Source organism: Bacillus rossius, chromosome 1 (genome assembly GCF_032445375.1).
Source record: "Bacillus rossius redtenbacheri isolate Brsri chromosome 1, Brsri_v3, whole genome shotgun sequence".
Taxonomy (NCBI): domain Eukaryota; kingdom Metazoa; phylum Arthropoda; class Insecta; order Phasmatodea; family Bacillidae; genus Bacillus; species Bacillus rossius.
Window position 1 is genome coordinate 323,636,515 of NC_086330.1, and position 13,424 is coordinate 323,649,938.

The following is a 13,424-nucleotide window of genomic DNA, read 5'->3' on the forward strand; positions in this document are numbered from 1 at the left end:
TTGCGCTGTCTGGCATAAAGAAAAAGCGAAGAACGGAAAAAAAGGGGCCGTTCAAATATAACGTAAGCACTATCTTTGCTTATTTTTGATGACATATGGCAACCCACACATTGTCTATGTTTGAAAACGAAACGCATTTTTGGGGATTCCCACAAATAATGTATACGTTTAGGTACTCGCTTAGAACCGAGTAGGGGAATAACCGCGCGCTATTCACTTGTCTAAATTTCTTCCGTCAATCTAGTTTTTCGTTTCGGTACTATTGACGATTTGACATATTGTAAGCAAAGCAAATCAAGTTAATGTTTGTGTTACCGTTGATCCACTTTCGCCAAAGTTGAATTGTTTAATTAAGATGTTTCAAATAGACAAATCAAACTTATACCATAAATCGGATGAATATGAGAAGACACACAACATTGAGCAGCAAACATCCAATATCATCGAAAACTTTGAATCATGGATTCGTGTGTCATGACTGAAGACAATTAATTGGAATTAATATGTGTACCAAAAAATTTAAAACAAGTTTGTTTTGGTCGTAAAATTACTTAAGATTATAATATTTGTACCTTACTCTATGTTGAATACCGTGTGAATAAAGTTTGTTTAAATTAATATTATGTGCGTTAAAGTCCTCTATCCTAAATCTATTTTCTTATTTCTAGAATTATAACTGCTTCTCGTGAATCAATAAAAAAAAACAGAATACATTAAAATAAAAATGCATATAAACATGTTTACGTAAGCATGGGAGGAGGGGGTAAGAGCTTGCTTACTTTTGCTGACAAGGGGAATGGTAATAAATCTGCTTACCTAATACTTTACGGCCCCAAGGATGAATACACAAACATACAGAAAACAAGCCAAAATGTGCCGAAGTCAAATAAATTTATAGACAGCACAGATAATTACGTGAAAGGAATAAGCCCCAGCAATATCACAGCACGGACGAGCATAGTGGGCTTACAACGACGAGACAGTTACAACAAAATCAGTAAATACATACAAACAACGACCTTTTACAACACAGCGACAGACAGAGGATTCTAAACAGATCATCCAGACAACACACCGACAATACAGCGACGGACACGCAAATCCAGCGACGAAGTTTAACATGTATTCTGACCAACACAACGACGACCAGCACAGACGAGCACAGCAGACATAACAGTAGTGTCGCTTCGGGAACTGAGATCTGTTCCCATCAGGCACAAACAGACTAACCTCTATGGCATACAGTGCGAACTAGAAAGCGCACATGTCCAAAATATTCTTGCTTTGAGCAGTACTTTTAGGCAGTACAATCATCAGAAATGCGCTGCAAACATGGCGGTACGTCGAAGCGGGGAGGGATGTGGTTAAGGAGACACTCTGCAGAGGACAGACCCTAGCGAGCAGCCCTGGGAGAGGGCTCCTTGGCACGCTGCCTCGGACGCCCCCAGCAACTGCAGATCCACTCCGCAGCGCGCAAGTTTATGGCCCAGGGCCCGCGCGCTCTCGGCACAGAGGATGTGCGACCCCGGTCCGTGCCGGCTCAGAGCGATGCCCTGGTCCATCGAAGCCACTTCAGGGTTCACGACGACACCTCACGTCCCCTCAGCGCACCTAGCTGGAGTTATGATGCCTGCTGTGGATAAGCAACACACTAAAACCACTATCCAATCTTTGTGATTTTTAAAAAAAATTACTACTACCTAAAGTTCGTGAAAATGGGGTAGGTTTAGATTTAGGTATGAATAAAAACCCATTTAATCATATCTATAAAAAACTGAGCATTAATCACATATCAAAATTGTTTACATTTTGTGTTTCATCTTCAGGCATTCGACAGTTAAGGGAATAAAATAGAGGTGAATTTGGTTTTATGGTAAAAAGAACTATGTAGGTAATAAAACGGCGAGAAAAAAAATATATAATACACCAGATAAAACATCCAATGTGAACAAATTTACAAAATATACCTTCTTTGACACGGTCTGTAATAACGAGCGTGTGGGGAGCTAGTATTAATGTATTTATGTGTATCGTATTTAGCGTGATTTTAACGTTTTAATGAACTTTTGTTTACACAACTGTTTAGCTATACTGTAGGTGTAAAAAAGACATAAAATAACTATTTTATTCCTATCCAGCACTGCATGCTGTTTATACTACGGATATAATTTATTTTCATATACAGTATTCTAGCCGGTCAATTATAGGTTCTACCACAGCTAGTTGGTTATGTAATACTATCACAAGTCGATTCCAAAATGTAGAGATTAGCTGTAAAGCAATATACGCGTTGAACGTCGAACATTATAAAACCTGTCACTAACGTGTTACACCTGGTCGCATCGCTTCAGGAACTCCACGACTCCGGCGACTGGGGAGTCGCAAGCAGCGATCTGAGAGGTAGGCATCTTGAGACTCTCCCACGCGTCAAGTACTGCCTACCTACCAGGCGTCAGCAGCGGTTTATTAACATTTCTCATCGCCAACTCGCATCTATGAGACTTTCAGCGAAGACTGTATCATTTTAAGGCATAATATGTATATGCGTGTGCTGCGTCCAACAGTATGTTGAAGTTCTGCCTAGAAATATTTCATGCTTAAAAAACCTTAAAAAGCTGTTGTTTTTTTTAATTAAATGGACAGTGAAGAATATTTTGAAGATAAATATAAAATATACTAGCATGTACATGCGAGAATTTTCTTATGTTAAGATTCATGCACGGACATATGTAAGTAGCATTCTTACCGGACAGTAACAAAACATTTTGCAACGCCGATTCTCAGTAACAAAGCTAGAACTCTTTTATACTAGCCCTTAACACCGTGTTCAGTCTGTATTCAGTCGTCTGCTTCTGCTAAGACTGTTTGACCTCTCGCGCTGCAGTAGCTTCAGCAGAAATCATAACCTTCAAACCAGACGCCAAGAGCTTATGTAGTTCCTCAGCAGCATTCAGCAGTCTCTGGTTATAAAGAAACACTCGGCGGTGATCTCGGTTGCTGCTGGCAGAAATAAAGGGAATGTGGCCTAGGCATCATTGGCATGCCTGCCGTGTGACGGGTTATGGCTTGTGCCATCCCCGTGGCGATAAAGCACGCACAATAGGATCAACTAGTGTCTCTCCCTCTCCAATTGTTCTCCTTCCGAGAACGGCACATGGCAATACCTTTGTAGTGGAGCCAGGTTTACAAATGTTCTTTCCTGCAAACAGTGTAGCAGCAAAAGCGCTGCCGGCTATTTCCTTTAGAACACGAACTCCATGGCGGAAAAAAACCTAACGTCAGCCAGTGTACAAACAAGTTGCCCGATGCCAATCACAAGAGAGAGAATCGTAAGAGCGCTCCGGACTGGAACATAGGATGTCTCTGGTTCGGTCTGATCTAGGCTCTGTAATTAAGAAATAAACTCGCGTAACACAGCCCAAAATCAAATACTTATTGTACCTTTGAACACGTAAGTCGGAAAACATGAAAGCTTTAAAATATTTAACAATTTATCATTGCAGTTAATTAACAAAATTTAGCTTTTAACTGCGGATACGCAGACCACTCTATAAATAACATAAGCTTACAACTGAACACGGATAGAGGCTTGGCGACGTATATGACAAAAGCTTCTGCCCTAATTTTATTTTAACATCAGTTAAATCATAATTGAAGTAAAAAATAATTGGATAGTTTGTAATGACAAGAAAATTTTGCGCGTTCTACGACCTGTAGCTAGACTTCACATTAAGATGTGCAAGAGAACAAACGTAACAGGTTCACTTTTGAGAGGCTAGATTGGGCTGTACGTGATTCGGTAATTATTTGGTGATGAGTTCTTCAAACTACAGTCCAAACACTGAAGTTTGGCTTGCCACTAAATTAATATTGAATTTTTCAGTATCTTTCGAAGGTAGTGACTGCGTATAAGTAGAGCCATGCATTTTTCGCCACGAGATTTCGAGACTAGCTGAGTTTTAAAACACTGTAGCATCGTTTGTGTTTCGTGGTTGACTGGGTTTCTTTTTGGTAAATGTTTACTGTCGGAACACTAATCACAGACATTCAGTGCGGAAGCAAATGCGTCCTGAATGGTCAGGCAAAATGCGGCTATGGCTTCTCTTGCAGACTCCCGGTAATTACAAGGAAGAGATTTTGTCGCGGAAAAAACATGGCCCTGCGTATAAGTATAGGCCCATGTATTTTTCGCGAAAAGATTTTCAGACCAGCCGTGTGGTTATTTCAGTAGAATGTCTGTCAGCACAGCAATATTAGTCATCTCGTGCGGAAGCAAACGCGTCCTAAATGGCTCGGCCAGAGGGCAATGACTTCTCTTGCACACGGCCGCCAATTACAAGGGGAAAATCGCTAGCGCAGGCATACCTTGTTGCAATCTAATGAGCAATCAGATTTTTTTATCGCGAAAAATACATGCATGTCCCTCACGTATCCAGAAGTGATCTGATCGCCGCTCAGTAACCGTTTAACTCCGTCGCGGCAGCTCTCGGCGCTTATGCAACGGTCACGACGTGGTTGCCAGGCCGGGCGAGGCTTTGAAGAATCGTTCCCCCCTCAACGGTGGCACGGTGCCTAGACGGCGTGGGTTCTGTTTATGTTCGACGCAAGTATTTTCAACCTGCCTGAACAGGTAAAGCCCTGGTTCTTATTCATAATTCTTTCGGGTGGAATCAGACTAGTTGGAATTTCAGGGTGCCAAGCGTTAGGACGATTTAAAAATACCTCGAATACAGAGCAGGGCGTTTGCCAGCGCCAAGGAATCCTGAAACTTTCCTCGGTCCTTTTAACCCATCCCCGAGGAAACTCCCATCAGTCTACCTGTCTAGTTGTGGATTTAGAGGATATAGGTTACATCACAGTGATGTAGTGGTCTGATAAGTAATATTTAGGGCAGGCTTTTGTCGTGAATAAATCAGAACGCCTATTAGACTGCAATATGGTATGCCTGCGACAACGATTTCTTACTTGCAGCCGGCAGCCATCTTAAAGAGAAGCCGGTGACTTATTTGGGATAGCCACTCAGGAAGCGTTTGCTTCCGCACTGAATTATTGCCACTGGTGTTCGAACAGTGGACACGTACCTGAAAGAAACTCAATAATTACGAAACACAGACGATGCTGCAGTGTTTTAACTCTCAGCTAGTCTCAAAATCTTTCCGCGAAAAATACATGCCCTGGTAACATTACTTGAGTGAAGCTGAACGGCTACCAAGTTTTGAAGTAGACAAATTTAACCAGTAAATGATGTTTTACACGGTGCTTCTTTGAAGCTAGTCGCTGGCTTCTTTCGTCGCTCTCCTGGAGCGAGTTTATGGCGAATACAGTCGCTAGCATTGACCCGTTAAGACCGATAGCCTACAGTTCACATGGATGAAAGCCACAACCACAACCCGAACAGTTACGAAGTTTACCGAAGTATAAGGTTAGGTTTGACCTGAGTAATAAATAGAAGTTCTTTATTTTTTCGGGGAGGTTATGTTATCGTAACTATAATAAAGGTTGGTTAGGTTAGCGTTATTTAAAATACTCTATGACTTTAAAATATATTACAGCCTAATTGCTTTAGTGATTTTGTGGCAAACCCACATACGCGCAATGCAAAATATCTAGTTACTTTTCAGAAACGATATTTGGTTATTTAAAAGACAATAGCAACCTAAAGCAGCAATTTTTTTATTACGTTTTCAATCATTAAAACTATATTTTATGGCAGTTGAAATGTCGGTAAATAAACCAAATTATAAGAGAACGTAATTTTTTTTACAAAAAAAAAACAGGGCAAGTAGTTGAATCAATAAACAGCTTCATTTTGATTAAATCGAAATATTTGAACCGCATGCGTATGAAACGGAAACCTCAAGTTATCGTAAAACAAGATACAAGCAATGCCTGAAAGGAAACTGCCGTCTCGGCCCCGTGCCACGACGGGGGTGGACACACACGTCATCTGCGAGCCCCCGGGGAGGGGGGGGGGGGGGGCTGATCACGGACTCTCGCGGAGACTTGCGACATTCTGCACGTTACTCCGAAACACGTGTCGCATTTGGACAAACATGCGGTGAATGTTTCCTGATGATCCGTGCAACTTGTGAGCCACGGTATAAATCAATGACGTCAAAGGGCCAGCAACCACTGAATAACTAATGTGTGTTAAACAAACAACTGCCAGTGAAGTATGAAAGATTTGTTTCACTGATAAATTACATATACCTACATAATTAAAAATAAATTATTTTAGGCATTTAAACTATCGGTGATTTGTTTGAAAGTTATTTAATTTAAATATGGAGTAAAATAAAATTAAGTCGTCAATGTTACAATACCTATGTATTGACATAGCATACATAAAATCCGTAGATAAAAATACTATTGTAACAGTTCCTAACCTCAATATTGTTTTAACGTTAAAACTTCATTGTAAATAGGCTTGGCTATTTGAAAGTTCCAGTTATGGTGAAAAGAATTTCGTACCGCTAAAATGTAATATTATTCAATAGTTATTATAGTTAAAATACATCGCTAACCTCTTATTCGTGTCACGCCACAAACTGATACACGCCACAAACTGATACACGCGTTGTATATAACGTAGAAGCGGTGCGACAAATACCGTCTGAAATGTGCGTTAATACTCGAAGGTCACGGTATATACCGACGGAACGTCATCAAAATCTGAAGTTAAACGAAAATTGCTGTGTTCGTAATCACGCAGCTTCTTCCTGCGGTGATCTCGTGTCGCAGAACGAGTGTTGGTAGTCGGACAAGGAAGGCAATGGGAACGCTCCCACCGAGGGTACGCTAGGCTGCTTTATACGGCCGCGCGCCTGACGAGTTTACGACGAGCCCCGCGGCACCGCAACAAGTATATTGCCTCCCCCCTCCAACCTAACGCACAAACCACGCGTATAAGGCGGGCACCCACGCAAGACGCATCCCGACACATAACAGAGCGGCTGCCTGCTGCAGCCAGGCACGGCGATAGCCTCTACAGAGCCCGAACTTGATCTTCATTGTTTTAGGTAGATTTAAAAGAAATATTACCCATTTATTGTAGCCGTTACCATGGTCCGACACGAGGAAAATTTTTATATAGTTTCGTTTCATGGTCCATAGACCCCAAAACCATTGTCAACTCGAAAGTGTGTGTGTGTATGTGTGTGTGGACACACACACACATTTACGAGTGTCTATATATATCACAATTGTGTTGACAAGATAACTGTCGCAATTATTCACAAATCACTTCCAATCTGATACATAAAATCCAATAGTGGAAATATCTGTCTAGTTCGTTGATGGCCAATATATGACCAAAAGGGTAGACATGGGAAAGGTTTTAAAAAAAAAATCCCTGAAAATTCCATATATGGAAAATATCACATCCGTTGGAATGTATTATAACTTGTAGGAGTAATACCAAAAAAAAATTCTGAATAAGTTTGTATTACGACCTACCATAACAGCAAGGGGTTGGAAAAAACAAGAGTTGGAGGACAAATAATCATAACTCCCTTCATAGGAACAACATCGAATTCGAGAAAATTTTGTATTTATCTTATAATTGTTACCTAAAACTTTTGTTTGAAACAATATTTGATTAGACGAACCATTGCTGCAAAGGGTTGAAAACACAAGGAATAGAATTTTAATAAATTCATAACTCCCTTAGTAAGTACACTATCAAATCCGTTCAAATTTTCTGTAAATCTAATAAATTTTTCTAAAACTTTTATCTGAAACTATTTTTGATAAGACGAGCCATTGTTGCAGGGGGTTGAAAAAATAAAGGGGTAAAATAAAAAAAAACTTAATAAAATACTTTTCTTGTACACTATTAAATCCATTCCTTTTTATTGTAAAACCTAAACATATTATTTACAACTTTCGTCCGAAATAATTTTTTTATGACCAAACATTAGGCCTACTGCAAGGGTTGGAAAACAACAGGGGTTGAAAAACAAAAAAATTGATAACTCCCTTAATATGCACACTATTAAATCCGTTCGAATTGTTTGTAAAGCGTACGAATATTATCTAAAACTGTCTGCTGAAATAATTTTGTATACGACCAAACATTAGGCCTACTGCAAGGGATGGAAAATAACAGGGGTTGAAAAACAAAAAAATTGATAACTCCCTTAATATGCACAATATTAAATCCGTTAGAATTGTTTGTAAAGCGTATAAATATTATCTAAAACTATCTGCTGAAATAATTTTCTATACGACCAAGAATAACTGAAAGGGGTGGAAGATTACAAGGGTTGGAAGTAAAAAAAAATTAACTCTCTGGCCAACAATTACTACAAGAGTTGGAAATAACGTTTGAAAGTAAAAAAAAAAATTATAACTTTTTTTTTTAGATATAATATATATATATTCGTTATAATTTATTGTATGAATCATAAACTTCATCTAAAACTTTGGTTGAAACAATTTTTGATGAAACGAATTACCACCGTAAAAATATAGTTTAAAATTTAAAAAAAAAATTGTATCAAATTCGTTTGAATTTATTTTAAACCATCTTAATACTTTCTTAAACCTTGGTGCAAAGCAAATTTTTATGCGATCACGTTATGAATGCAAGAGATGAAAAAAATTGTGTTTGAAGGTCAAAAAAAAATATTTACTTTAGTTGGCATATAAAATGAAATTCGTTCTAAGCTATTCATTGCTGGATACATTGAGCAAAAAATATTCGTAATATTTTCACTGCAAGGTAAATGAGCAAATATTTAATCGATCATTTTGTAATACTGGACAACATAAATATATTACGAACATGAAGTTCTTAAAATTTTCCAGAAGTTTCCTAAATATTTGCAGAATAAATAGGTACTTAGAAATCTACATACGCCTGTAGACTGTGCCGAAAGGGATTTTTTTTTTTTGGTGGGTATATTTATGTTCACTTAAACTCTTGAATTCATGTGTTACAATTTCTGATGAAAGACAAGTTTATGAAGCTATTTGGGTTCATTATTTGAGAACATGAATTTATAAATATTACAAGGAAAATCTGAGACTTGATTAAAGTCATGTTTTTCAGCTTCATCGTTTCTTTGTACGACAGTCCCTCCCGAGAAGTCCTGGAGCCGCCTTTATCTCCAGCACAACCAGTAAAACAGAATTGCTGGCAGGCATCACTTATGTACAATTTAAAAAAAAAAGTAATGCTAAAAATATCTTCTCAGTGTTTTTTTAAACACCTATTTTGTAATTTTTTTTACTATAATTTCATAAATTAGGAATTCAAAATTGCAAAAAACCAAAGTTTTATCATTGTGACGATGCTAGTACTTTTTTTTGTAACAAAATCGAGTTAATTTTTTTATATGTGGGTTTAATTTGCACTAGAACCAAAATGAAAGCAGTCAGTCCCTGTACCATAGCCACAGCGTTAAAATATAAGAGGAGACAATTTGATACCTATATATTTATAAATACGAAAATTATCAGTTTTCTAGCAAGTTTGACTTTTTTTCAAGACTATTAATCTAAAACGTGGGTTTTTATACGTAAATATTATGTAAATATCATATTTATATTGCAATAAGAACCATCACTTCTGGTTTTCACAGGAAATGTTGCTTCTACAATGTTCGTCTTTTACTTCTAAAGCTTCAAACAGTGCTAAACATTCATGTATTTTGAAAATATGGAGACCAGATATGCTTTTGTACATTTTGACTCAGGGTCCAGTACATTTTCTATATACCTACATTTCCGTATATTCTGTAAGATTTTATTCACGTTAATTTTTATATTAATTTGAAGAATTAATAATTAATATGCTTCGTTATTCATAACACGTTCGCCAAGTTTTCTAAACCTTTGCATTAGGTACCGTAAAAGTGTTTGGTATAATCTAAGAACAAACTTATACAAAGAACATTACATTTTAATTTGTAGTTTTCTTCTAAAAGTAAAAAATAATAATCGAGAAGAAAAAATACTGCCATTAATCGAAAATAATTTGTAATGTTGCTAATCTGCGCTGATTATAAGTGACGGTTCAGATATGAAACTTATTATTGCTCCCAAATAGGCCTAAAGGTACATTATGGCAATTCGGTTACCATCTATTTGACGCTCTGATATTTACAAGGATTTAGCTGCACAATACATCGTAACATACTACCAAACGGGAATACATTGGCGAAAATCTAAATCTAGCCGTACGTACAAACCTGCTTTTAAGCGATGAACAAGGCATACCGCTTAAGTACTATAATGAAAATACAACACACACGCGTTTCTGTAGCTTTTTTTCGGGTGTCTGAAGCGCGTAGCAAAGAAATACTTAGTTGTAATATTTCTTGAATTTCTGTTGCACAAAAGAGTAAAGCTTTAGAAATTAGTTAATTTGTTACGGTGTCAGACTGGTTTTTAACAGAATGTATGTCAGTTTCTTTAGGTACTGCTCGCTCTTCATGTAGATTTAAATGAACGTTCAACTGGCTAAAAAAAACGCTTTTTAAAAGTGTTTTTATGTAAAATAACTAAGATTACAGAATATTGCAATATTATTGTAAACGGTAAAACTTTTCTTATTTTGAGGCACTAAAACTCAAGTTACACAGTTGCTCGCAGCAATACAAAAACACTGCACGCCAACTTTATTTTTTACTTGCAGAACAACGGCACAGAGACAGCGGCCGGCTAAAAGTAAAAACTAACAGTTAATCACGCATTAAGATACAATTAGGCACCTAAGAGGTCGCAATTATATATGTAACACGTACAAATCTTTGAACATTAATAATACAAGGGTATTATCTTGTGATTCAAGATAATCTTTGTTAAAATAACATCATTCAAGCGTCAAAAAGAGATTTCACAGAACATACAAATTCGTGGTTCTACGGTATGAAATAATAGTCCACAGCTATCCCGCGAAGTCACAATAAAATATATGTTCGGAAATCACCCGGTGAAGCTCTGGAGAGCGGTACGTTCTAATTACGAAAAACAAGATAAAACGAGACGGAATGACAGGACATCGATGAATTTAAGGAAACTGCTTTATTCAACCACCTCCAACTGCGTACAACACACGTCGCAACGACTGCTACGAACTGCGGCCACCGGCAGTGACGCCCGTGCTTCCCTCGCTAAGCCCGTGCATGTGCTGTATGGCGGCCTTCCCTTGATAAGTGTGCGCATCCGTCTCCTTGGAGATACACAGCGCGAATGACGTGGGTTGCTGTCAACTGGTCGTATATATCGTTCACTGGAAAGCGCCCTCTAGCGCCTCACCGGTTGAGTTCAGAACATACCTTTTGGGTGATTTGTGCTTTTCTAGTTGTGTTCTATCACGTACTAACATATGAACCACGGATTCTGAAACATCATATGTACAAACATTAATTTATACTTCAATAGAGTAAATTGAGATATAATTAATATTTAAGCAGAGATTTTCCTGCCAGTTAGCAATTAGGCTGTGATATATTTAAAGCAACGACATTTGAATGTTCCGCATCGACTGGGTCCCTTCAAAATCAAACGTCTTGGCTAGGCTACTGGAGCACACTTGCTGGAGCCACCCCTGCCTCGACGACGGGGCCTCCCCGGTAAAGGCGCGCTCCGAACAGTCGGGTCACCACCTCGGTGCCATTATCTGCACTGTTAGAATGAACAGTCAATTTACGGACCTTCCAACAATAATTCTCAGTAATGTCAGATAACTCGATCTTAGTGTAAACTACGCCGTATTTCGACTTCCGAGTTCTGTCTTCGGTATAAACATGATAAACACACACGTGGAAGAAACAATGGTGTTTTTCAGTAGTCGTTACCAGCTTTTGAATTATTTGCTTGCATACCAAGATTAACTTTGTGGATTCATTTCCAAAACAAGTGAACTTACTACCCGCAAATTTACAAAGTTCACGATAAATTCACGAAGATCCCTTGACGATTTGTAACCAGCGTTCTTAGTAAATTTAAGGCGAACATTTTTAACAGCGTGGCAGTTGCAGTGAGACGCGAGGTGCGTATACGTTTGCGAGCCCAACCATTTGTGCGATCCAGAGGAAATGAACGAAGCAGCCGCGAACCACCAGCAATCATTTTGTCAGCCACCGGTTCGTGTACTTGAATCATGTCATCACGTCAGGAAAATTACTCTATTTTGGTCCGCAGGTATATTAATATCAGCACCTTTTCCCTCTAGAAATCTTGTTTTAATTTAATTTTTATTGGCCCTTTTGTTTAGGATTTCGTTTTTGACCACTCCATTATTAAATACAAAACTATGGAACAAAATCAATAGACCCGTGAAGATAAACAAGACGATGGAGCTTGGAGGTTCGCGAGCAGAAATAAAATCAAAGAACACAGCAAACGACGCCGTTCCGATGGAATCAGAACGCCTTGTGTTCGTTAGAAAAAACCGCGACAAAAGGCGATTCGCCAGGACGACTCGCAAGCAGATTGTTCAGTGCCAAAAAAAAAACTCGTCCCAAATATGAGAACCAGAGGCTCGCCAAGGTCACGAGGGTCCCTCACGCCAACCAACCACCACGAGTCACGTGACTACAGCAAGAATAGTATTGTACTAGTACAAAAAAAAATCTTTGGAAACTTTTGTAACTTTACAAGGACGATTTTTTTTATATTTTACAACAAATGACCCTGATTTGTACAAATAAGAAAGATATGTAAAATATTTACTACTGTTCCCTTGTATCAGTGGCGTACGCTGGAGGGAATTGGATCCCCCCCCCCCCCCCAACCGAAGTTGGGAACAAATTTGCAAAATATCAGTGGTCACAGTAGTACGTTGTTATTTTGGATGATGCAATGGTGAAATGTTACAGCACAAGCAATTTCAACCGAATTTCACCGTAACAATTAACGAATTTCTTAAGCTTTACGCTTTTTTCCGTGTAAGTAATTTAGTTAACAAAAAAAATAATAACAGCACAGACGAATACAGTGGGCTAAACAAAGACGAGACTGTTTCAACAATAACAGTAAATGCAGACAAACAACAAAACCTTGCCAACGCAGCAAACCGTTTATGCCCGATGACGGGAACAGATGCCAGTTCCGACACGTCGCAACAGTTTTGTAATTGAAAAACCTACTGTGTTCGTCGGTGTTTTCCTCGTTGTGTTGTCCATAAAGTCCGTTTATATTCATCGTTGTGTTCTTTTATTTGATGCGTTGTCCAGGTTTTGTTGTCTGTCTGCATTTACTGTTATCGTCTTTGTTAGCCCAATGTGCTGAATATATTAATTCCAAAGAATTCTTGTGCTGTCTGATATTTAGGTTTTAATGGGTTAGTCTGTGCTATCGTCGTTGTGTTGTCCATAATACCTGTTCAGGTTCATCGTTGGTTTATCTGTTTTACATCAGCTGATTAAGGCTTGTTCTCTGTGGGTTTATGGTTTTTTTTAAAAAATTTTTTTAAA

The 13,424-nt window shown here is 38.3% G+C and overlaps 1 long non-coding RNA gene across 3 annotated transcripts in view; it reads right to left on the reverse strand.

Moving 5' to 3' along the window:
* LOC134527986 (uncharacterized) overlaps positions 1-13,424 on the reverse strand; it is a 286,580-nt gene that overhangs the window by 80,640 nt on the left and 192,516 nt on the right. The window contains exon 4 of one of the 3 annotated variants that reach the window (XR_010074329.1): positions 8,769-11,346. The exons of the other annotated variants lie outside the window; for them this stretch is intronic. This is a non-coding gene — a long non-coding RNA (uncharacterized LOC134527986). Of the gene's footprint in view, positions 1-8,768; positions 11,347-13,424 lie in introns of those variants that run through there. 3 annotated transcript variants of the gene reach the window in all.